Genomic DNA, 24,941 nt, shown 5'->3' on the forward strand with positions numbered 1-24,941 from the left:
GTATCCTAAACATTATTTAACCTCTTTGGTTGCATTTGGATGGCTGTCAAAACAGCAACCAAAACTCAGGTATCCATTTCTCAGCTCATGGTGACATGTGGAACAGTGTGACCTTTAGGTGGCATCTGTGGCTTTAATTTCTATTCAACAAAACCCGATCTGTCTTAAAGTGCCCATACATGTGTTTGGCTTCATAACATATTCCTGCTTCAGAAAGTAAAATGAACAAGCAGAATGAAAAGTTGGCTACATTTCTTTTCCTCTAATTCTTCATCCCAATTATATGAAATACAAAAGTATTAATCTCAGTTATATCATTCATATTAATTCTGCACACCAATACAACACTGGAATAAGTCAAATCTTATCTGCACTGCTTTCCTTTAAATCCGTGAAAACCCATCTGCTATCACATTGTCGGAGCCGCAGCATGTACATTTTGTGAGTTTAAAGTTGGTAAGGTAAGACTCCAATTAAATAGTCTGATATTCTGGTCTTTAAATATTCCAAAAAATGCGAGAGATTTGTCGTTGTCCACAACCATCTCTGACAATTTGTTTGTCATATACACATTAAAATATTGTCAGGCCAGTGTGGAACATAATCATTCTTTTTCAACAATGGAGATTTTGCATTTTTTTCTGGTGGATATTGAGTTTTTTCGACAAGTAGCCAATTAGCCATTCAATTCCATCATCCTCTTTCTGTATCAATACATCTCCGACCCCTATACCCCGAGCATCAAACACAATTTTCAAAGGTTTTAAAAATATTTGGTGTAGCTAAAACTGGTGTGGTGATTAATCCTGCTTTAAAATTCTCAAATGCCTCCTGGCATTGTTCTGTCCACCACAATTCTGTGTTCTTCTTTACTAAGTCCATCAGTGGTGCCAATACGCTGCTGAAGTTTGGAACAAACTTCCGATAGAATCCAATCAGTTCCAAAAATCGAAGCACCTCTTTCTTCGAGGATGGTTGTGGAAATTCCTCAAAGCCCTTCGTTTTTGTGTTCCATGGGGTCAACCTTCGATGTCCAATGTAATGTCCCAAGAACGTCACCTCTGCCTTCGCGAATTCTGTTTTCTTTAAGTTTATTACCAAGTTTGCTTCTTGTAATCGTTCAACATGCTCTGCCAACTGTACCGTGTGAGCTTTCAATCACTTGCTAAAGGTCACTACATCATACAGGTCAACTACACAATTTGTTCATCTGACCATAACTCTGTTCCTGAGTCACTAAACCTGGCTTAGTAGGGAATTCCTATCACTGGTGACAATACTAATACGTCATCCCCACAGGAAATTGTCAAAATTTCAGAGGTTTTATCTGCCACGTGCTTCATTCTTTGCTGTGCCCTTCAAGTGCTGTTTAGCGAACTCACCTACTCCATCTAATCTCTCCCTCACCTCACATACATAATCCGAGTGTGAGATCTCTGACTTCGGTCCTGTCAATTTATATTCAATTAATTCCAAAGGACCTCTCACTTCAAATATGAACTCAATGGAAGCAAACTGAGTAGATTTATTTGGGCAAATAATTTTTGTTTAATGGCAAACAATTCAATGAGACACCTTCATTCCAATCATTCCGGTAATCCTGAAAGTACACTGTTAATATAGTCTTCAGCGTCTGATGTTAACTTTCCAAGGCTCCCTGGGATTCAGGATGGGACGCCCTTGATTTAAAATGCTGTATGCCTAAGCTATCCATGACTTCCTTAAACAGCTGAGCGGTAAAATGAGACCTTGGTCTGACTGAATCTCTCTGCGGAGCCCACAGTGTGTAAAGAAAGCTACCAACTCCTCCACCTCCCTTTTTATCTTAACACTCCATAATAGAATTGCTTCTGGAAATCTGGTAGACACATCCATTATGGCTAGCAAATATTAGTTTCCAATTTTTTTTAGATAGGGGAGCTACACAACTCATCATAACCTACGTGAAATGTTCTTCGAATGCAGGAATTGGTAACAAAGGTGCTGGCTTTATTACTGCCTGTGACGCACCTACTATTTAGAATGTTTGACATGTACGTCAAAAAATAACCACGTCCGTGTGCATTACAGGCCACTAGAAATGCCTCTGTACCTTAACCTGATTCTTCTGTACACCTAGGTGACCCCCTGCAGTTATTTTATGTGCTACCCGTAACACTGTACGCTACCTCGAAAACAATCTGGTGCACTTCGGCCCATTTCCCTTCTGCACTAACCTATCGGGGTCTCCATTTTAATTTTAGCATTCTATCTTTAAGTTAATAACGTTCGACAATATATTCTGATTCCTTTTCTGTGTGTGTGCATGTGTATGTGTGTGTGAATGTGTGTGTATATATCTGTTATAAGTCCATGAGCCTTTCTGGACTAAACCCCTCTGCCTGATCCTCTGCCTGTTCAGGTTTTTCCTGCACCGTGACATCAAACAGGGGGTCAGTTCATCGAGCATCAACTCCTTTGTCTTTTTATTACGGTTTTCCTTCCTGCTGTAACTTATGACAGTGGAATCTTGTTACTATACAGTCTGGAAAAATACTGGGTATTTTTCTTTAAACTCCCCAATTCCCTAGTTTTCCTTTTGCCTTCTCCAACACAAGGGGTGCCACTCCCACCTTGGATCCTGTTAAATCGTTCACAAGAATGAACTATATTCCTGGAAATGACAGTCTGTTACTCACTGTCACTGTTACTGCCCCAACCTTGATTTGGCATTCCATCCTGATGTTACACAAGGGAATACTTAATTTCTAACCCCATTCCACAAATTGTCACGATCTTGATTAATATGACAGAAAGAGTGAAAATACTTTCATCTCTCACTATTCGAGGCCGAGAGAAAGTGAGGGCTGCAGATGCTGGAGGTGAGAGTTGAAAAGTGTGGGGCTGGAAAAGCATAGCCAACCAGGCAGCATCTGAGGGGCAGAAGAGTTGACGTTTCAGGCATAAATTCGTCATCAGGAAAGTGGGAGGTGGGGTAAGGGAGGGGGAAGGGGGCCGAGAAATAAATAGGAGAGTGGGAGTGGAGCTGGGTGTAAGATAGCTTGGAAGGCGATAGGTAGACGCAGGTGGGGTGTGATGGTGATAGCTCGGAGAGGAGGGTGTTGTGGATAGGTGATAGGACAACTAGAACCCTCAAACTAGAACCATCATCAACGTTGACTTCACCAAATTCCAAATCTCCCCTCCACCAACCTCTCCCATATCCAACCGTTCAACCTAGCACTGCCCTCTTGAACTGCCCTAACTGGCCATCTTCCTTCCCACCTACCGACTCCACCCTCCAAACCGATATCACTATTACTCCAACCTACATCTTCTTATCGCCTTCCCGGTGACCCTCCCACCAGCCCAGCTACTACCCTCGTATTTATCTTTCAGCCCCCTTGTCTCCGCCCCCCCCCCCAAATTCCTGACGAGAGGATTCTGCCTGATATTCAATTGTCTTGCTGTCTGGATGCTGCCTGATCTTTTGTGCTTTTCCAGCGTCTCTCTTCTCAACTATTAGAGACTGAGCAGATCCCACATCTCACAAAATTATAACTTCATGTCCTTCTCCCCCTGATCTTTCTAAGTAAACTTTATCTACAGAGGTGAATTCTTTCAGAGATCAGGTACCGACTCCATACCCAGCCCCTGCCTCGTCTGTGCACTCTCCTGCAGCTCCTCAGCTCTACTTGGGGTCTCCTTTACCAGTTTCACTAATGCCACTGGCTTAGCCTCTTCTACCGCATCTTTCCCCAAAGTGCCTTCCTTCAACGACCATCACAGTGTGTCCCAGCTTACTTCAATGAAAACACCTTTTCCCAGTGCCCTCCTTAAACCATCAGCACTGTCATTTTCTGTGTTCCACTCCCTTATACTGAGAACACCTGAGGCCTTTCACCTCCTTTCAACCCCTTTGGGCTTCTTTTTTCACCTGTGGTAAACTATTGTGCGCTACTGTTTGCTTTGTAATGTGTGAACTTCCCTTCTCCCAATTTCTATCCCTCATTGCATGTAAATTCTCCCGGAAGCTAAATTTCATCTCATGCACCAATGTATATTTACCTGCCATTTCTGCCGCGCTTCTCGCTTCTTGAACTTTCTGTTCGTGCACATGAATTCTTACCATCTCTGGAAGTGAGTCTTTAAACATCTCCAGCATAATAATCTCCCTTCGAGCCTCACAGGTCTTATCTATTTTTAAGTCCAGCACACGACTATCAAAATGACTGCAGTTAATTCTTTCAGACTTAACATAAGTCTGACCTGGTTCCGTCTCTATTTTTATGAACCTCTGTCTACATGCTTCTGGTACCAATTCATAGCCAATCAAAATAGCCAATTTGACACCTGCATAATCTCTTAATCCCTCATCTGACAGCGCTACACATACCTCACCAGCTGTGCCCACCAGCTTAGTCTGAACGAGCATTCCCCACAAGTTCACTGGACACGTCATCTGCCGAGTCATTTTTTTCAAATGAAATAAAAAAAGTTTTGACATTTTTCTCACCGAAATATGGCAAGGTACTAATATATTTGTATACATCCCGACGTTCTCCCTTCATCTCCATCCTGTTAATTCAACTTTCTTGTCTAATTCCCAACTTCTGATTCTCAAATTCTCTCTCTCCTTCTTTTTCCTCTCCTCTTTTTTCTCTCTCTGTTTCCGTCTCTTTCTTTATCTTCTAACTTCTGTTGCCATATTTGCAATTTAAGTTATTTCTAACTCGACTGCACTTGTCTGTTTCTTTGATACATCAAATTGCTTGACCAAATCCATTACAATTTCAGCTTTCCTTTTGTGCCTGGTTAAACCCAATTCCAACCTATTTGCTAATTCTAAAAAATGTCCTGCTTCTGTCTTTCTAAACTTTCTTGGCAAATTTGGGAACCTCTTTAGTAATTTTAAAAGCCTTTTCCCTCACTTTTAATTTAAACAACCACCAGTAAACAAAATTAAACAGATTTTCAGACCGGTTTTATTTGAAGATCTAGGTCACTAATTGCAACGTGTTGGAATTTGCTGGGACATTTTGTACCTGAAATCTGTTCAAATCTGTCCCAGTCCATTACGGCATGGCCCCAAACTGTGGAGACATCTATGTCGAGCACTTCTGTTAATTAAAACCACAAACCCAAGAAAGCTCACCTCACCTCGTAATCTGTTAATACATGAGTGACAAAGAACTCCCAAATTCCACTAATAAAAGAAAAATAACAGTTTGTATGTATGCAAGTTAGCTCGCTGTGCTTGAAGGTTTGTTTTCTGATGATTCGACACTATGACTAGGTAACATCATCAGTGAGAGTCTCTGCTGAAGTGCTGGTGGTATGTTGCGCCTCTCTATTTATAGGTCTTGGGTTCTTAAGATGGGTGATGTCATTTCCAGTTCTTTTGTTTTACAAGAGAAGGTAGATAGGATCTAAATTGATGCGTTTATTGATGGACTTCTGGTCAGAATGCCTTTCCTCTCAGAATGTCCTTGCGTGTCTGAGTATATGTGTACTTTGTCTCAGTCAAAGTGGTGCCCTTCTTTGTCTGTATGTATGGAACATAGTGATAGTGCGTCCTGTCTTTTGGTGGCCAGTTGGTGTTCGTGTATCCGCGTAACACAACAACAGGACAGTTTCAATGGTGGAACAATGATTTTATATGCACTGTTTAATCAATGTGTGTGTGCAGATAAGTAACATTTTTCATATGTGCACAACACATTCTAAATGAATAACGGAGACACAGTTTACAAAAAGTGATGCATATGATGTAAAGAATTTATAAAACATTAAAACATCATTTGATTCTCATCTAAAATGATATGTTCCCTTTCTCTCAACGATCCCTCCTTTTCTGGAATTCTCCACTCCAATCTCTCCTTCTTATCAGGATGTGTTATAAATGCTTGCTTCTGGTGTCCCAACTTATTTCAGTTAATCCCCTTTCTACCAGAATTCAATATGTTGGCCTGTTGGATATTTTCCAAAGCTAGTGTCTGTCATATTATTGGAAATAAAAATTCTGGCATCAGAGCCAGCATTTGAACACATTGCTCTGTTGTCCATGCACTATACAAAGGACCACAGCGCACAGGAATTGCCAAAACATTGAGGGATATGCATCTACTTCTTTCGATGATCTAGTTTTCTCATTTTTCACATTTCCTCATCTATGTTGTCTCGCTCTTTCTCTCTTTGTATCTAGTTAAGAAACTTACCAATTATTCTTTGCGTCTCTTCTCTCAAAGCTCCTTCTCTCGGTTTATATCTATTGCTCTCTTCTTGATGTAATGTGATTATAAATGTGCAATGTAACTTCAAAGGCATGCGGGAGGAGCTGGCCAGAGTTAATTGGAAGGGGAGCCGAGCAGGGCAGACCATGGAACAGCAAAAGCAGGAATTTCTGGGGATATTTCGGAGGATATCAGAAATTCGTCCCAAAGGAGATGAAACATACTCATGGCAGGACAAGGCAACCATGAGTAATAAGGCATCAAACCAAAAAAAGAAACATACAATGTGGTGAAGATGATTGGGAATCCAGAGAATTCATTGGCTCTGAAACTCCATAAGGCTGGCATCACTGACACAACAGAGCTCTTAATCATGGTCAGGGAGAGAAACAGAGGAAACACATTCACTTTAAACACAGAAAATGGTATTACTCAAGGAAAAAGATTCAGATGAATTAAACAATTGATTAAAAACAGTTAATTGTTTTGCAGAATGTGTCAGATTGAAAGCATGACCCGGGAAGAGACCCTCAGCAGAATGACAGTATGAAAATGGAAGTGTTACCACATCAGAAACCAGAGTAGGTCACTGAGTACGTGACTGATGGGTGAATGGGTCTCGATGTGAACTAAGGGACAGACAGCAGAATTGCATTGCAGATATTGCAGCTCAAAACTGCGTATTTATGTAGTGCTGTAGACTACAGCAGGAGAAGCAAAACAGCATTCAACCACAACCTGTAACTTTTAGCCTCGAATAATTTACTCAGTCTGCCATTGCCATCAATACGATCTATGTTTCAGTAATGACTGTGGGTGAACATGACAGGATCAGAACCACGTGAACCTAAACCTGATGCTCACCCATTAAAGCTACCACATTTGACCAACAGATCTGATCGAAGCTCCGCAATCCTGTCACATTCTGTCATAAATGGCGATGGATGATTAAACAAATGACTGGAGCAAAGGGCTCCACAAATATCCCCATCCTCAGTAATCGAACAGCTCTGCACATCAGTGTAAAAGACTAGGACGTGGTATCTGCACCACCCTCAGCCAGAAGTGTGGAGTTGATGATCCACCTCACCGTCGCCATGATCGTCACAGAATCACAGATGCCCGTCTTCAACCAATTCAATTTGCTGTTCGTGACATGAAAAAACAGCTGAACACAGTACGTACGAAAAAGGCAATGGTCCCTGACCCCATTCCTGTAATAGGACTGAAGACTTGTGCTGCACAACAAGCCGTGTCCCTGGGGAAACTGTTTCATTCCAGCTCCAACTCTGACATCTCCCTGGTAATGTGGAAAATTACTCAACTATGTTCAGTTCCTAAGAGGATTATAATTACAATCTGACCAGTTACCTCCCCCTCAGACCCACCTCGACAGTCAAATTGGTGGGAGTTCTTTTTGACAGAGTTATCAAACAGCACAGAAATAACCTGCTCAGTATGATTTCAGATAAGTCCCCGTGTAGAGATGGTGCTGCTGTGGAAAGGTCACTGGATTACTAATCCAGACCAGGCTAATGCTCTGGCAGCTGGTGTAAATTAAACACAATTGACAAAATATTAAGATGCAAAATCTGGTGTCTGTAAATAGTGACCTTCAAGCCAATGTCGATTGTTCACACCAATTTGCTTCACAAATGTCCTTTTAGAAAATGAATCCCTCGTGCTTTCCTGGTCTGGCCTAAACGTGACTGCAGACACACAGAATGTGATAAACTCTTCAATGGTCTCTGAATCCGCCAAACAAGACATTCTATTGTATCAAACTGTTCCGAGGTCTAAAGGATAAAACCGGACAGAACACCCGGCCACAGCCTCAGTATCGGAAAAAGGGAATGAGGAACACAGTCCTGTTGACCCTGCAGAGATCTCCTTCCTAACATCTGAGAGCTTGTGACAACATTTACAGACTACATAGAAACATCGGGAATGGAGTAGGTCATACAACACATTGAGCCTTCCCCATTCCAGTTCATGTTCAAATATGTACACAATGCACTTTTCCCACACACTGTACACATCCCTTAATGTGAATTACTGTGGGAAGCTATAAAGTAGGAAGTGCACTCGTCCCTTTGGTCTGTCGAGTTTCCTACCCAATTCAATATAATGATACCTGGCCCTTTATTTCCATATCGTTCTCCTTCTCTCCAACCATTCCTTTACTGTCTCTACGTCCGTATTTATTTTCAGTGTCTTGGCTTCCAGGTTCGAGTGCATTCCCCAGGTTCACCAGTCGCTGAGTGCAGACATTTATTGTCATCTCATTGCAGAATGGTCTGTCTGTACCTAATACTGTGGACCCTTGTTTCAGACACCACAGCCAGGGGAATTATTATCCCTGCTTCCAATCCATCTCACCCTGTCAGAGCTTGATATATCTCACTGAGATCTCCACTCATTTTCCTAAACCCCATAGAATACAGTCCCAGTCGCCCCAAACTCTGCTCCCACAACAAGCCTGTCATCACAAAGATCGGTCTGGTCATCCTTCACTGCTCTCCCTCAATGTCAGGTTTGTCCTTTATTATGTACCGAGACCAAATCTGCACAGAATACTGCACAGTGTTTGAGATAGGGTCACACCAAAGCCCTCTACAGCTGCAGTAAGACACCCTTACTCCTGGACTCAAATCCCCCTGAAATGAAGGTCAGCACATCATTGATCTTCCTATCTGATTTTTGCTCCTGCAATATTGTTTTCAGTGACTGGTGTACAGGGAGATCCAGATCCATAGCAATGTTACAGCTCCCCACTTGGTAGGTCTATGTGCACTGGGCAGCGTGTGAATGCCATTCCCAGTATTGCCTTGTGGGTTCAGACCTCACTGCGCTGCAGGGACCTCGAAGGGCCGCGCAGAAGGAAACAACAAAAAGGCCCATACGTCGCTTTTTAGATCAACATGTTTCAAATAATCCCTTTTCAAATGAAAAGCTGCCAATCTCTTGTTCCCACTAAAGGGTACACCGTCACCTCTACCCACCTTGCTCTCCTTCTGCCACGTATTTGCCCATTCACTCCTCTTGTCTTAGTCACCTTGAAGCTTTTTTACAACCTCCTCACCCACTCGCAATCCAACATCCTTTCGTTCTCTCAGCAGGTTGGGATATATTGTATTTGATTCCCGCAACCAAATGTTTAATGGGTATTGTGAACAGATGGGACCCGAGCACCGATACCTGTGATACCTCAGCAACCTTCCTCTGTTCAAAAAATCTGTTTTTTCAATTAATTTATTTTGTGAATCTGGGTGTGACTGGCTGGGCCGGCATTTATTGCCTCTCCCTGGTTGCCCCTTGAGAAGGTGGTGGTGAGCTGCCTTGTTGAACCGCTGCAGACCACTGTGGATTCAGTGACAGTAACACCATTGAATGATAATGGGCAGGTTTGATTGTATTTTAGTGGTGATGGTCACGGTCTGGCATTTGTGTGACGTGAATATTACTTGCCATTTGTCAGCCTGGATACTGTCCAGATCTTGCTGCATTTGGACATAGACTGCTTCAGTATCTGATGAGCCACAAATGTTGCTGAATATTGTGCAATCATTGGCGAACATCCCCACTTCTGACCTTAGAATAGAGGCAAGGTTATTGCTCAAGCAGCCCTGAAGATGTATGGACCTAGGCCACTGCCCGAGGGACTCCTACAGACTTGTCCTGGAGCTAAGTTGACTGACCTTTATCAACCATGACCACCTTCCTACATGTTAGGTATGATTCCAACCAGCAGGGAGTTTCCCTCTGATACCCATTGATTCCAGTTTTGCTAAGGCCCCTTGACACCATACTTGGTCGAAGGCAGCCTTGATTTAAAGGGCTATCACTCTCACCCCACCTCTGTAATTCAGCTCTATTGTCCATGTTTGAACCACGGTAATGAGGTCAGGAGCTGAGTGGCCCTGGTGGAGCCCAAACTGAGCGTCATTGACCAGGGTATTGCTGGGCAGGTGCTGCTTGAAAGCACTGAGACCTTTCACCACTTTACTGATGATCGAGAGTAGACTGATGGAGTGGTAATTGGCCGGATTGGATTTGTTCTGCTTTTTATATACAGGAGACACTTGGGGTAATTTTCCACATAATCGGGGAAATGTAATTGTTGTAACGGTATTGGAACAGCTTGGTGAGGGCAGTGACAAGGTCTGGAGAACAACGTTTCAATACTATTGACAGAATGTTGTCAGAGTATGTACCCTCTAGGGTATCAAGTATCTCCAACTGAATCTAGATATCGCATGGAGTGAATCAAATTGGTTGATGACTGGTAACTGAATTGTTGAGGACCACTGGAGGAGGCTGAGGTGGATCACCACTCAGCACTTCTGACTGAAGATTGTTGCGAATGCGTGAATATTATCTTTTGCACTGAAGTGCTGGGCTTTTCCATCATTAAGGATGGGGATACTTGTGGAATCTCCTACTCCGACGACTTGTTTAATTGTCCATAACTATTCTCAACTAGAAGTGGAAGGACTGCAGAGCTTAGATCTGATCCGTTGCTTGTGGAATCACTTCGCCTGTCTGTCACTTACTGCTTGTGCTGTTTGGCACACAGGTAGTCCTGTTTGGTGACTTCATCAGGCAGACACCTCATTGTCAGGTATGCCCGGTGCTGCTCCTGCCATCCTGCACACTCCATTGAACCAATGTTGATCCTCTGGTTTGATGGTAATTGTTGTGAGGAGGATATGCCAGGCCATGAGGTTGTGCTGGAGTACAATTATGCTGCTATTGATGACCCACAACACATTATCGAAACCCAGACTTGAGCTGTTCGAAGTCTGTCCCAGTTAGCACGGGGATAGTGCCACCTAAAATGGTGGAGGTTATTCTCAATGTGCAGGTGTGACTTTATCTCCACAATGACTATGCAGTGGTCACTCTTACCCGATACTGTCATGGACAGATACTTCTGCAACTGGCAGATTAGTAAGGCTGTGGTCAAATATGGCTTTTCCCTCTTGTGGGTTCCTGCACCACCTGCCGCAGACCGAGTTGAGAAGTTATATCCTTTCGGACCCAACCAGCTCAATCAGTAATGCTGCTGCTGAACCACTCTTTTTGTGGACATTGACGTCCCTAACCCAGAGTACATTTTGTGCCTTTGTCACCCTCAGAGCTTCCTCCAAGTGTTGTTCAGCTTGGAGGAGTAATGACTCATCAGTTGGAAGAGGCTGGTGCATGGTAATCAGCAGGAGGTTTCCTTTCCCATGTGTAAACTAACGCCATGAGACTTCATGGGATACAGAGTCACTGTTGAGGACTCCCAGAGCAATTCCCTTCCAACTGTATCCCACTGTGCCACCACTTCTGCTTTGTCTGACCTGCTGGTGAGACAGGAGATATCCGGGGAAGGTGATGGGGTGTCAGGGATATAGTCATACTCACAGAATCTGACCTTAAGTACAATGTCAGGCTGTTGCTCCACGTGTCTGTTTATTTCTATTCACTGTTTCTTGCCTGCTGTCCCATTCTAGAAACATGACCATATATTTGCCCCAATCCACTAAGATTTGAATTTGCAAATTAGGCTGGGAGCTTTATCAACATTTTTCTGAAAATCCACGTGTTTTACATCCATTGTTTCTCTTTCATTTGTCTCCCAGTCTGTTTCTCAAACATAATTCCCATTTCATAAATCTATGTTAGTGTTGTCTATGACCATTACTTTCAGTCCCAATGATTTCTCCCAAACCATTTATTTACTATGTTCTGTGTTCCATGTACTATTTCGTTTTCCAGACCAGACTTGGTTTTCCTGGTATTGTCAGAAAGTTCTGTAAGGACAGAACTGAAGTTGTGGATTCATAGTTTTGCCATTTCCCTGTTTCCCATTCTCCATTCTCTGGTTTCAAACTGGAAAGAAACTGCACTGTTTTTTCATACTTCTCACATTGACATAATTTGACAAGCTATAACAGTTCACTCTTATAACCTTGTGAACATTATCTTCAGAAACCCATCAATTCCTATCTTAAGCTGCTCAGCTCCACATCAGACACGCACAGGAGCATAGTCTCTATACCAACAGAAATACAGCCCGTTCTATATTAGTCCCACTTTCCAACACCAGGCACATAGCCTGGAATGTTATGAAAGTTCCAAATGCTCGTCCAAGTACTTTTAACGTTGAGAGGTTAGCCGTGATAATTCCCCACTCAGGAAGTACATTCCAGACCTCAACACCCTCTGGGTGAAAAAAAGTAATCTTTAAATCCTCTCTGAACCTCAAACCCTTCACTTTAAACGTGATGTCCCTTGTTCTTGACCCTCTGTCTAGAAGGAACAGTTGTTGTCTGTCCACCCTGTCCATGCCCCTTGTTAACTTATCCTTCTGAATCACATCCCCCTCAGTCTCTCCGTCCAAAGTAAACAACCCGAGCTTATCCAGCCTCTCTCCATCGCTGATATGCTCCATCCCAGGGAACATCCTGGTGAATCCCCTCTGCAAACCCCTCCAGAACAATCACATCCATCCTGTAATGAGGCTCCCAGAACGACATACAGTACTCCAACGTGGACTAAACCAAGCCCTGTATAGCACTTATAATCTACTCCCTGCTTAATAAACGCTACACCCAAGGTTCAATTCTCAGCTAGTCTATTACCCTGTTCAGTCACATTCAGGGATGTGTGGAGAAATACCCTCTGACCTTCCTAGTGTGCTGCCAATCATTGTGTACACCCCATGTCTGGTTCCTCCTTCCAAAGTACATCACCTCATATTTATCAGGATCACATTCCATCTGCCATTAATCTGCCCATCTGATCATTCCACTTGTATTTTCCCTGTAAAACCAGAACTTCCTCCTCAATGCCAACCATTCGGCCAATCTTTGTGTCAAACACAAACTAACTTATCACAATTCCCACCCCTCCACCCACTCCCCCTCCAGATTCACATCTATACCATTTATGAATGCTACAAACAATAAGGGACACAGCACTGATCCCTGTGGTACACCAGGGAACACTGGTCTCCAGTCACACAAACAGACTTCTCCCACCACCCTCTGTCTCCTGACACTAAGACAAATTTCGTTGTAACTTTTCAAGTTATCCTTGATACTCTGAGATTTTACTTTATGTTTTTCAGTTTCCCATGTGGAACTTTGTCAAAGGCCTTGTTGCAAATCTAAATAAGCGACCTCCTCAAACTAATTCAATCAAATTCATTAGATGTGACTTCACTCTGATAAAGTCATGATGGTTATCCCTGATCAAACCTTGTGACTCTGATTGGAGTTCGATTTTCTCCTTCTCTATTTTCTCCAGTAGTTTCCTGAACAGTGATCTAGTACTCGCTCATCTATAGTTACCTTGGCAAATCTCTACCACCCTTACTGTGCAGTGGAATCATATTAGCTGTTCTCAAGTCCCTCTGGCACCTCCCCTGTGGTCAGCTTCCAATTAAATTTTCCTCCCTTGACTCCAACATTATCCAGACCTGTGGATCGGTCCAATTTTATACCAGACACAGCCTCACACCCCCGCTCGTATTTTACATCAATCTGTTCAAGAGCTTTCCAGTCCATCTTCTCGAATTCTGTACCTGCATCCTCCTTCTCCCAAGTAAAACAGCTGTGATGTTTACATGTAACAATCTATCAATGTTCTCCGGGTTGACACACTGATTGCCCCCCTTTGGTTTCTAATGGATACTAACTATTTGCTGATTATTCTGTTCTACTTGCCCGTGTAGAATACCGTGAGATTCTCCCTAATCTCGCCTGCTTGCCCTTCTCCATGTCTCTCTGTTATTCAGTCCCCTCTATGTTCCTAAGTTTCTAAGTTTCACTACAATCACCTCTCATCTTTTGAAATTCGAGATCACAGGCTGAGTTTCCCCATCAGACGATCTTGCCATTATATGGATTAATCTGGAGAATACCTTTCGCAGTTCCTCTGTAGTCAGTATATTCTATCTTAGATTGGGACTCCAAACGGTACGCAATACTCTAAGTTTAGTCTCAGCAACACTGTATGCAGCTGGTGCACGACATCTTCTATATTCCAATTACATTCACATGAATGTAAACCTAATTTTTAGTTTCCTATTTGCATGCGTTCTTCCCAATTCCTTTCACTTTAACTTTCCTTATGATGTTAGTGGGAGAGTTCTTAATGAAAGATCCTCCTGAATATCCAACGATACGTTATCCACTAGCTCCTTGTTGCCTACGTCCACAAGAATCATCTTCCAACCATTCCAAAAAATGTTTGCCACTTATGGTTTTCATTTCATCGATGCATTATCATCCTCCCCAGTTTTCCAATTACCTTCTATATATCCAGTAACACGTTCTTTGTAATTCAGCCCAAGAGACACCCGACCGCGGAGTTAACTGATCGGTAGTTCACCACTCTCCATCTTCATCCTTTCTTAAACTGTTGGATAATATTTATAACTTTTGCCATATCCAGATTGGCTAAACATCTTTCCGGAATGTATTGGAAAATAACGTGATAATCTGCGATGCATTCAATATGCCGTTTGCTGCTTCCTCTGGAATTCTTGTATGAAGTACATCTGATCTGTCAGATTTATAGATACTCAATCCAGCTTTCTTTTCAAAGATGACCTCAACACTGATAAGAATGGTCTTAGACTTTACTTACACAAGTCCCATGGTCACTTGGTATTTCTGGGAGAATTTCTGGATATTCTGCCTTGAAGATAGACCCAAAGAAATTGTTTCTTTCCCCTGTGATTTCTCTGTTCTCTACAATAAATTACCCTGTCCGCACACCTACTGTTCCACATTTGACCTTGTTTTTAGTTTTGTTTCATACACTGATGTACTTTTTTTTAAAGCAGTCTTTATGTTTTTTTAGCAGTCTTTATGTTTCTCTTCAGCAGTCTTTCTGGTTTTCTTTAGCAATCTTTATGTTTTTCTTTTGTTTGCATGCTGTTTCGCTTTCTGATTTCCTTCTCATTTTCTTGGTCATCCTTTACTGGGTCTACATTTCTCTGAATCCACTGGCTTACAACAACACTTGGCATTTTTCTAAGCTGCCTCCTTTGACCTAATAGGTAGTTAAAGGTGAGGCTGAAAGGGTTAGGTAGGAGAGGAGGGTGGACCAGATTGATGGGAAGGAAGATGAACACATTGGAACGTTCAAAAGGGGGAGTGTGCTGAGTTGGAATATTGGACTGGGATAATGTGGAGTTACGGGAAATGGGGAAACTGGTGAAATCTACATTAATTCCCTGTGGTTGGAGTGTCCCAAGGCAGAAAAGGAACCTTTCTTCATCCATGCTTCGGGTGGTTAGGGTTTGGTGATGGAGGAGGCCCAGGACTCTCATGTCCTTGGCAGAGTGGAAAGGGGCGTTAAAGTGTTTAGCCACAAGGTGGTGGAGTTGGTCAATGTGGCTGTTCCAGCGATGTTCTCTGAAATGATCCACGTATGTCTCACCAATGTAGAGAAGACCACACTGAGTTTAAAGGATGCAGTAGATGAGGTGTTCTGTCTCCCTTCATCACCTATCACTTTCAACACCACCTTCATCTACCTATCGCATTCCCAGCTCCCTCCCTCCTGCCACACCCCCTTCTCATTTATCCCTCAGCTCCCTTGACCCAGAAGCCTCATTCCTGATAAAGGGTTGTGCCCGAAACGTCCATGCTCCTGCTCCTAGTATGCTGCCTGACTGTGCTTTTCCAGCGCCACTGATCTCCAGCAGCTGCAGTGCCCACTTTCTCCTCACACCTTCAGGGCTTGGACGATTCAGATTTATAACAGTGACTTCAAATAAAACAAACACTACCGTGTACTCAAACAGCATAAAAGAAAAACAATACGTTGTGTTCACAGTTCCCAAAAGGTCCTTTACAGCAAAGTTTTCAATTATCTTTTCTGATCATCCAACATCAATTTCTAAATACCCTGATCTCTAGATCAGTGCTCGACAAAATGTTAATGCCAGATATCTAACACATGCTCATGAAATCCATTTTTCACAGCATTAGCATTCAGTTGGGTTAACACAGTTTAGATGTAATGTAAACAGGACATTATTACTGCAGTACCCACAAATGTGTATATCTCATTTCCTGTTTTATAACATGTCCAACATTTGTATTGCAGCTTTCACTTTGATATTTCACTCCCATCAATGTTTCCTTCTGCTTGCTGTTTTTATGCTCCACCTTACAAGATTCTGTAAAATCTGAGTGACGTGGACTTTGGGGAGATTAGTCGTAGAGATCATCTTGCCACATCATTTATGATCTTCTTAAGCATCATTGTGACATTTTCTCTAGATTTCCCGTTATCCTAGTGGAGTAGAGAAGAACAATGATCATTCAACAATGCTCTATATTTGCCCCAGCGTGCTGAGACTGCTCTAACCTGGGTGGGAACCTTACAGCAGGCTGGTAAAGCATTGCTGCTGCTGTACAGGATCTTAGTGAGTTCACATCTGGAGTAGTGTGTACAGATTTGGTCTCTTCAATGAAGAAAGGATGTTGTTATCTTGGAAGCAGCTCAGAGATGGTTCCCTCAGCTGATTCCTGCAATGAAGGTGCTAGCTTATATCGAAAGGATCATCAGGTTGATCCAATAGCCATTGGAGTTTACAAAAATGAAAGAAGATCTTATTTCAACATAGATGAAAGGAAGGAGTCAACAACTGAAGAGAATTACACAGATAGTGGGGGAATCCATTCCGTTCTCCAGCCTGATACACACGAACAACAGAAGGATATTCAGGCCTTTGACACTGTTACACCAGAATAGGACGAGGCTGTTCAGCCCCTGAAGCCGAATGTATATTTCCAGGAGGACAGGAGGAGGCCAATCAGCCCCGTGATTCTATAACACTGGCCCCAGAGTTGGCCATGCAGCACCTGTATACTATTACACAGCAACAGGATCAGTCCATTCAGCCATCTCAAGTCCGTAACATAGGAACTGAAAGCGGTCACACAGTGACTGGAGATTTGTTACACTGGGATAACAGGAGGCCATTCAGACCCACTGAGTCTGTTGCAAGAGAATTGGATAAGGATAAAAAAAATCTGAGACTTATTTCATGAGAAAGGAGGAGGTAATTCAGACACGTGTCTGTTGTGTGGGAACAAGAGAAGACCAATCGCTCCCTTGGTCCCATCTCTGGGATACATGAGGAGACCGTTCAGTATCTTCACCTATTATGGAGAAATATGAGAAGACCCATCAGACACTCAAAATGTTACACAGTAACGGGAAGATTCCATAATCCCCCATCCCTCTAACGTATCAACAGGAGGAGGTCATTCTGGCCTTGGAGATGACAACTTGGGAACCCCAGAAAGACTTCATCCCATCGATTTTGTACACCAGCAGGATGTTGAGTCCAGTCAGCCACACATACCGCTTATGTAGCAACTGGATCACATCTCTTAAAACCCTTTTGCCCATCAAACAGGAATTCAAAGAAAACGTAAAGGGTTTAGAAAGGGAAAAACTTATAATAACTGAATACATTAGGGAGTAAAATGTAACAATAAAGTATTGTAATTTAAGGCAAATTATTCGAACCCATTGTTGTGGACATTTGCAAACGTAAACCACAATCCATCGGAGTCAACATGGTTTTACAAAAGATAAACCATGATTGAAGTGTTTTCTTGAGTTATTTAAAGATGTGACAAACAAGGTGGATAGTGGGAATCCTGAAGATGGAATATATCTGGTCTTCGTGAAGGATTCAGATACGTCACTTCTCCAAAGAGTGAGTGGTAAGACCAGACAGCATGGGTTTAGAAATAATTTATTGGTTTGGATGGAGGATTGGATAACTAACAAAATGCAGTCAGATGAATAAACTGTGTCAATTTCTATTGGAAAATGCAATTTGTTGGGTGTCATAGATTTCAGTTCTCATGCTTCAACCATTTGGGATCGATATTATTACTCGGTTGACGGGATAGAAAATACTATAGCTACATTTTCAGATGACACTAACATTGGTGGGAAATTACTTCGGAATGATGATGCAAGAGATTTAAAAACTATATGAATAGATTGGGTGAATGGGCAAACATTTGGCAATGAAAATTAAAGTGGATAAATATGGGGTTATTCAAGTTGGCCAGCCTAATAAAAAGGCAGATGATTATCTAAATGGAGAGAAACTTCAAAGTGCTTAAGTGCAGAGGGAGCTGGGTGTCTGTTTGCATATCACAGAAAACTTGCTTGCGGGTACTTGAAGTAATGAGGAATGCAAGCATAACTTCAGCGTTTATTTATAAAAGGATAGAGTAGAAAGGTAGGGAGTGTTGCTGTAGCTATGCAAGGTATTAGTGAGGCTGCAAGTGGAGTACAGTTTGGGTGTCCTGCAGAATGAGGTATTTCCATTGGAGGCAATTCAGAAGAGCTTCATTAGATTGATTCCTTATTTGAAGTGTTTGTCTTATGAAGAGAAATTGAGCAGTTTAGGTCTATACTCTCGAGTTTATAAGAATGAAAGGAGAGCAAATTGAGGTCTGTAAAATGCTAAACGTAATTGAAAGTGTAGCTGTTGAATGGATATTTTTTCATGTGGCGCAATCTACAATAAGACACTACAGTTTGAGGATCGAGAGAAAGTAGGGATGTCGAACAGAGGCCGCGATGACACCAGCCATGAACGTATTCCATGGCGGAGCAGTTTCAAAGGGTTGGATTCCTGACTGATTCTCCTTGTTCATATTCAGCTTTACGACTGTGTTACACAGTAATGGGGGAGGATTATGTATCAAACAGGAAGCAGGTACTCCGGATAAAACAGTCCAAATCAGTTTGACACAACGTCACCAGTGGAGTCACACAGTGACCAGTGCTGGGTCCTCAACTATTTACAATCTATATCAATGATCAGGAGGATGGAACAGATATACAGATACTGATTTTGGTCATGTTGCTGTGATAAGCAAGAGAGTAAATTATCAAGAGAGAGTGGAGGGTCTACAGATAGATACAGAGAGGAAAAGGCAATGGAGAATAATTTGGCAGCTGCAATATAACATGATATAATCTGTCATTTCATTTACAGGAATAATGGAAGGCAGTATGTTACTGAAATGGAGAGGGATTACAGGGATTCATGAGACTGTGTACTGGGGGGTTCATTCAGACCCGTTCAGACATGGGAGGTTTTGCTCCATCCCTGATCGTCTGCTCCTTGATGCTCCAAGTGACCCCATTGCTCTCCGTACACATGGAATGTTTTGAAGTGTTTGGTTGGTGATGGGGGATGCTATTTTTAAACGTGTATCAAGGGATGGCCTTTATCCAAGATACATTCATTCTTTTATACATAAAGATCTGAAGACGATGGGAATGGCTGCCTGCTTGTGAATGAAGAGGCTGTGGCTGCAGTGAGGACAGGGCTATTCACCAACACGATGTACTGTGATGGGCACGGTGCAAGATTAATACAGACAGTGCTCCTTCAGTTCCTCTACCTCTCCCCATTGACACGGCTACTCCGCAGATACCATGTACACCATCGGGAATCCCATTATACTGGATACACCCGGCAGCTCCCTGCTGAGGGTGAAACAATGTATTTACCTCATCCACCATTTTTATCCTCCTTCACTGAATGGTTACATTGATGGCAACATACTGGGAGATGATGGATAGGTCACCCAGTCCTGTTTGAAAGTTCCAGAACAAAGAAGTTGAATGAAACTGTGACCTGAACAGCCACTGGCAGCACCATCCTCCCCCTGGTGTGAAGCTGCAGGACATGTTAAAGGAGGTGACACCGCTCTGTGACCAGCTCCTTGTTCAATCAGTATCCTCTCACACTCTGCTCCTGGGTTAAGTGGAGCTTGGGAAGCTGTTCCTGGAAAATCCGGGGTGGACACAGCAGATCCCTTTCGCCACACACACTGCGTGGTTTCAAAGCTTCCCCTCTCTGCAACCTCTGCTCCATTTGTTGTTCATGTTGCAGATCCAGATGTTGTAATTACAGTCCCCAGGCTCCATCCAAAGTTGGGTCACCAAATCCAAAGGTCACCCTGAATATCTGAGGCAGCTCAGAGCACAACCTCCAGCAAACCATCCCCAGCTGCTGCACTAACATTTCAATAACAGGAGTCAGTTAGAAACCCCTCGTCTATAAGTGTTGTGGACCAGATCAGATTCCCGCAAAATATAATAAGAAGGCCGCTTAGACCCAAACCTTTCCTTACTTTGAATATAGATGTGAAGTATGCTTTCCAGATATGTTGTGACTGGTCAAACCACTCGACGTTAAGCAAAACATAATCTATTTAAATGCTTTAGTTAAAATACAATCAAAGAAAAGAACATTTCCGGATGGCTTATATGTTGGAACAGTTACACAAACAATAGATTCCGTACCTTCTTGGTATACACCGCTTGGCACAACGATATATTCAAATACAGATTCTTACATGCAGTTTTCTGATACAGGAGAAATCAACATCAACAGAGATCTCAGAGAGAAAAGCAGTTGGGGGTCCTGTATTGAAACTCCGAACATATTTGGGATCCCCAGCAACTTCTGAATGCTGCAGCTAAAAACAAAACGAGGAAACCTGGTCTGGGAGAGCTGGCCACTGCCCTTCCATTGTTATCACCATTTTAATAAAACCTAAAGACTTTCTCAGTTATTTACTTAAACTGTTTTCAGACAGAAATTCTTCACCTCTGCCTTAAAAACCTCTCGTCAAAAAAAAACTAAGATAAAGTAATCTCAAAGTTTGGGAGAAGATTTGTATCTCGGGTGCTCGTTGTTGTGGTTCTGGTCGCTGAGCTGGGAATTTGTCTTACAAACGTTTTGTCCCCTGTCTAGGTGACATCGTCAGTGCTTGGGAGCCTCCTGTGAAGCGCTTCTGTGCTGTTTCCTCCGGCATTTATAGTGGCCTGTCTCTGCCGCTTCCGGTTGTCAGTTCCAGCTGTCCACTGTAGTGGCCGGTATATTGGGGCCAGGTCGATGTGTTTGTTGATAGAGTCTGTGGATGAGTGTCATGCCTCTAGAAATTTCCTGGCAGTGCTTTGTTTGGCTTGCCCTATAATGGTAGTGTTGTCCCAGTCGAATTCATGTTGCTTCTCCTCTGTGTGTGTGGCTATCGAGGATAGCTGGTCGTGTCGTTTCATGGCTAGTTGGTGTTCATGGATACGGATCGTTAGCTGTCTTCCTGTTTGTCCTATGTAGTGTTTTGTGCAGTCCTTGCATGGGATTCTGTACACGACATTGGTTTTGCTCATGTTGGGTATCGGGTCCTTCGTTCTGGTGAGATATTGTCTGAGAGTGGCTGTTGGTTTATGTGCTGTTATGAGTCCTAGTGGTCGCAGTAGTGTGGCTGTCAGTTCGGAAATGCTCCTGCTGTATGGTAGTGCGGCTAGTCCTTTGGGTTGCGGCATGTCCACAAGCTAGGGACACAGCCAGGCAGAACGGATTCAGGATAATCCAGGTAATGATTACAGACGCTCACAGCAGACTACACAAATACAGACAAGAAATTGCGCGTTAAAACCGTTAATTTCAAAAACCACCAATCAGGAAAGGACCTGGACCATAGAACAGGCCGTCGCCATAGGACAGAACAGGTCCACACACCGCAAAAAAAACGTCACTAAAAGAAAAACTGGTCAAACTAACACACAACGAAGAGGACACCACAATACACACCTGGGTTAAAAACCTCTCCCACAGACAGCAAACACACAAGGAAAGAACAAAACTGGCTAATGGGCTCAACTACAACCACAGGGACGCCAAGACAGCAGACTTCCTAGCAGCACTAGAATGCACAATCAGGAACAATGGACTGACAGAAGAGACACAACAAACAGTGAGACAAAATATCGTACATCTGATAACTAGAAAAAGACAAACACAACCTCAACACCAAGGAGAGGGAAGCACTAAAATCACTAAGAAATGATAAGAACATAATCATACTACCAGCAGACAAAGGCAGAACGACGGTCATCCTGGACAAAGCAGAGTACATCCAAAAAGCACAACAACTACTTGCAGATATCAACACCTACCAAAAGCGGGAGTTTGACCCCACCCCACAGCTCACTAATAGGATAAACACACTCAGGAATCTACAAAAAAGCGGACAGATAACCAGGTCTGACCAACAAAGAATGAAACCTGAAAGCAACAACACCCCCAGATTCTATGGACTACCCAAAGTGCACAAACCAGACATCCCACTCAGACCCATAGTATCACTACCAGGGACACCATCACACAAACTGTCCAAAGAATTACAGCAGAAACTGAAACACCTGAACAGCGGATCCAGACAATCTATACAATCGACACAGGAATTCTTGGACATCATCAGAAATAGTCACATAGACAAGGAAGACACTCTGGTCTCATTCGATGTAACGGCACTCTTCACCTCTATCGACAAAACCCTAGCCAGAGAAACAATAGCCAACCCTTCTAGACAGACATAACAGACAACAGGACGTTAAATCTATCAACAAAGACGGCATACTTAAACTACTGGACTTCTGCCTCACAACACACTTCACATTCAACAACCAGATGTACGAACAAATCAACGGAACACACATGGGCTCACTGATCTCTGGAGTCATAGCAGAAGTGGTAATGCAAAAGTTAGAACAAACAGTCTTATCGCAAATTCAACCCACACTCTGGGTCAGATACGTGGATGACACCTTTGTAATAATTAAAAACACAGAAAGAGAGAACACACACCAGATCATCAACGCCACACTCACAGGAATCCAATTCACTAGAGAGGAAGAAAAGGACAACCAACTCCCATTCCTAGACGTGATGGTACAGAGAACACCAAACGGAGAATTCACCACAAAGGTTTACAGGAAAGATACACACACAGACCAAGTCCTAAACTATGAAAGCAACCACCCCAACACACACAAACGAAGTTGCATCAAGACACTATTCAAAAGTGTCACAACACACTGCAGCACACCAGAACTGCAAAAAGAGGAAGAGGAACACCGATACAAGGTATTAGACAAAAACAGATACTCTCGCAATTTCATCAACAGATGCCGAAGGGAAAGACAATGGAACGAGGACATGCTGCAACCCAAAGGACTAGCCACACTACCATACATCAGGAGCATTTCCGAACTGACAGCCAGACTACTGCGACCACTAGGACTCATAACAGCACACAAACCAACAGCCACTCTCAGACAATATCTCACCAGAATGAAGGACCCGATACCCAACAGAAGCAAAACCAATGTAGTGTACATAATCCCATGCAAGGACTGCACAAAACATTACATAGGACAAACAGGAAGGCAGCTAACGATCCGTATCCATGAACACCAAATAACCACAAAACGACATGACCAGCTATGCTAACTAGCCACACACACAGATGAGAAGCAACATGAATTCGACTGGGACAATACTAGCATTATAGGGCAAGCCAAACAGAGAACAGTCAGGCAATTCCTAGAGGCATGGCACTCATCCACAGACTCTATCAACGAACACATCGACCGGGACCCAATAGACTGGCCACTACAGAGGACAGCTGGAACTGACAACCGGAAGCGGCAGGGACAGGCCACTATAAAAGACGGAGGAGACAGCACAGAATTGCTTCACAGGAGGCTCCCAAGCACGGAGGATGTCACCGAGACAGTGAACAAAACGATTGCAGGACTAATTCCCAGCTCGGCGAACAGAACCACAACAGAAAATAACCTTTTTACAGTGATAGTATCCTCACAACTCCATCTTTAATAAAATAATCCATCCATATACAAAGGTGGATTCATTTTAGACCTCCTAATCTTCCTCTATTGGTAGACGGGAATTAATATATATTACATTGAATCTGAGCATACAAATGTTCACAGCTAGTTTCGATTTCAGTCATTTTACTCCTGCCACAGAATGCCTTTTATATTTCTTCGTCCAAGTCTCCACAACGTGTCAAAACTTACTTTTTCTCGCCCTGTCAACTTTATAATTTCAAGTTGAATGGCAGCAATAATAAACTCAATAAATTTTTTCTCCCTAAACTTCTCCACAAACTTTAAGGGGTCACGATCAGTGATAAAGATTTGTCTCAGGTATGTTATTCGCAATGTAAATGCTGAAATGTTGTAACGCCAACACCAAGCTCAAGGCCTCCTTCCCCATTGGGGAATAAATCTGTTGATGTTTCCACTGGACACTCCAACCACACGTTACATAATGGAGCACTTCTCATCTCTCCAATAGTCCTTCTGAATGACATAGCTCCTCATGTCTCAGCATAAAAGAGTTACATACTTCTGTACCACTTAATGCTGTAATCTCTTTACCTGCTACTCCTGGCCTATGCCAGTAAACCTTACTCTCACAGGGAAATGTTTTAAGAAGACCTCACACATTCTTCTCAATCCCTCACAGAAACCAAACTTTGATTTCTGAACCCAATCATCATCATCAGCCATTTCTAATCTTGCCATTGTAACTCTCTGCCCTTCCACACGAGTTCTCACGACTGCAGGAAGTGAATTGTTGAACTTCTCCAAAATTAGAGTCTCACTCAGAGTGCCAAAGGTTTTTTCTGTTTTTAATACCCTTCCCCACCTTTCAAAATTACTTTGTTTGATTCTTTCAAACACAACGTGCGTTGAACCAGGGATGCTATTTTAGATTCCTGAAACACTGTCGGCTTCTGGCACAAGCTCATATGCACTTCAGATGGTTTTCTTCACCTCCTCCGATGGGGATGCAAATAC

Source organism: Chiloscyllium punctatum, chromosome 47, assembly GCF_047496795.1.
Source record: "Chiloscyllium punctatum isolate Juve2018m chromosome 47, sChiPun1.3, whole genome shotgun sequence".
In the NCBI taxonomy this organism is placed as follows: Eukaryota; Metazoa; Chordata; class Chondrichthyes; order Orectolobiformes; family Hemiscylliidae; genus Chiloscyllium; species Chiloscyllium punctatum.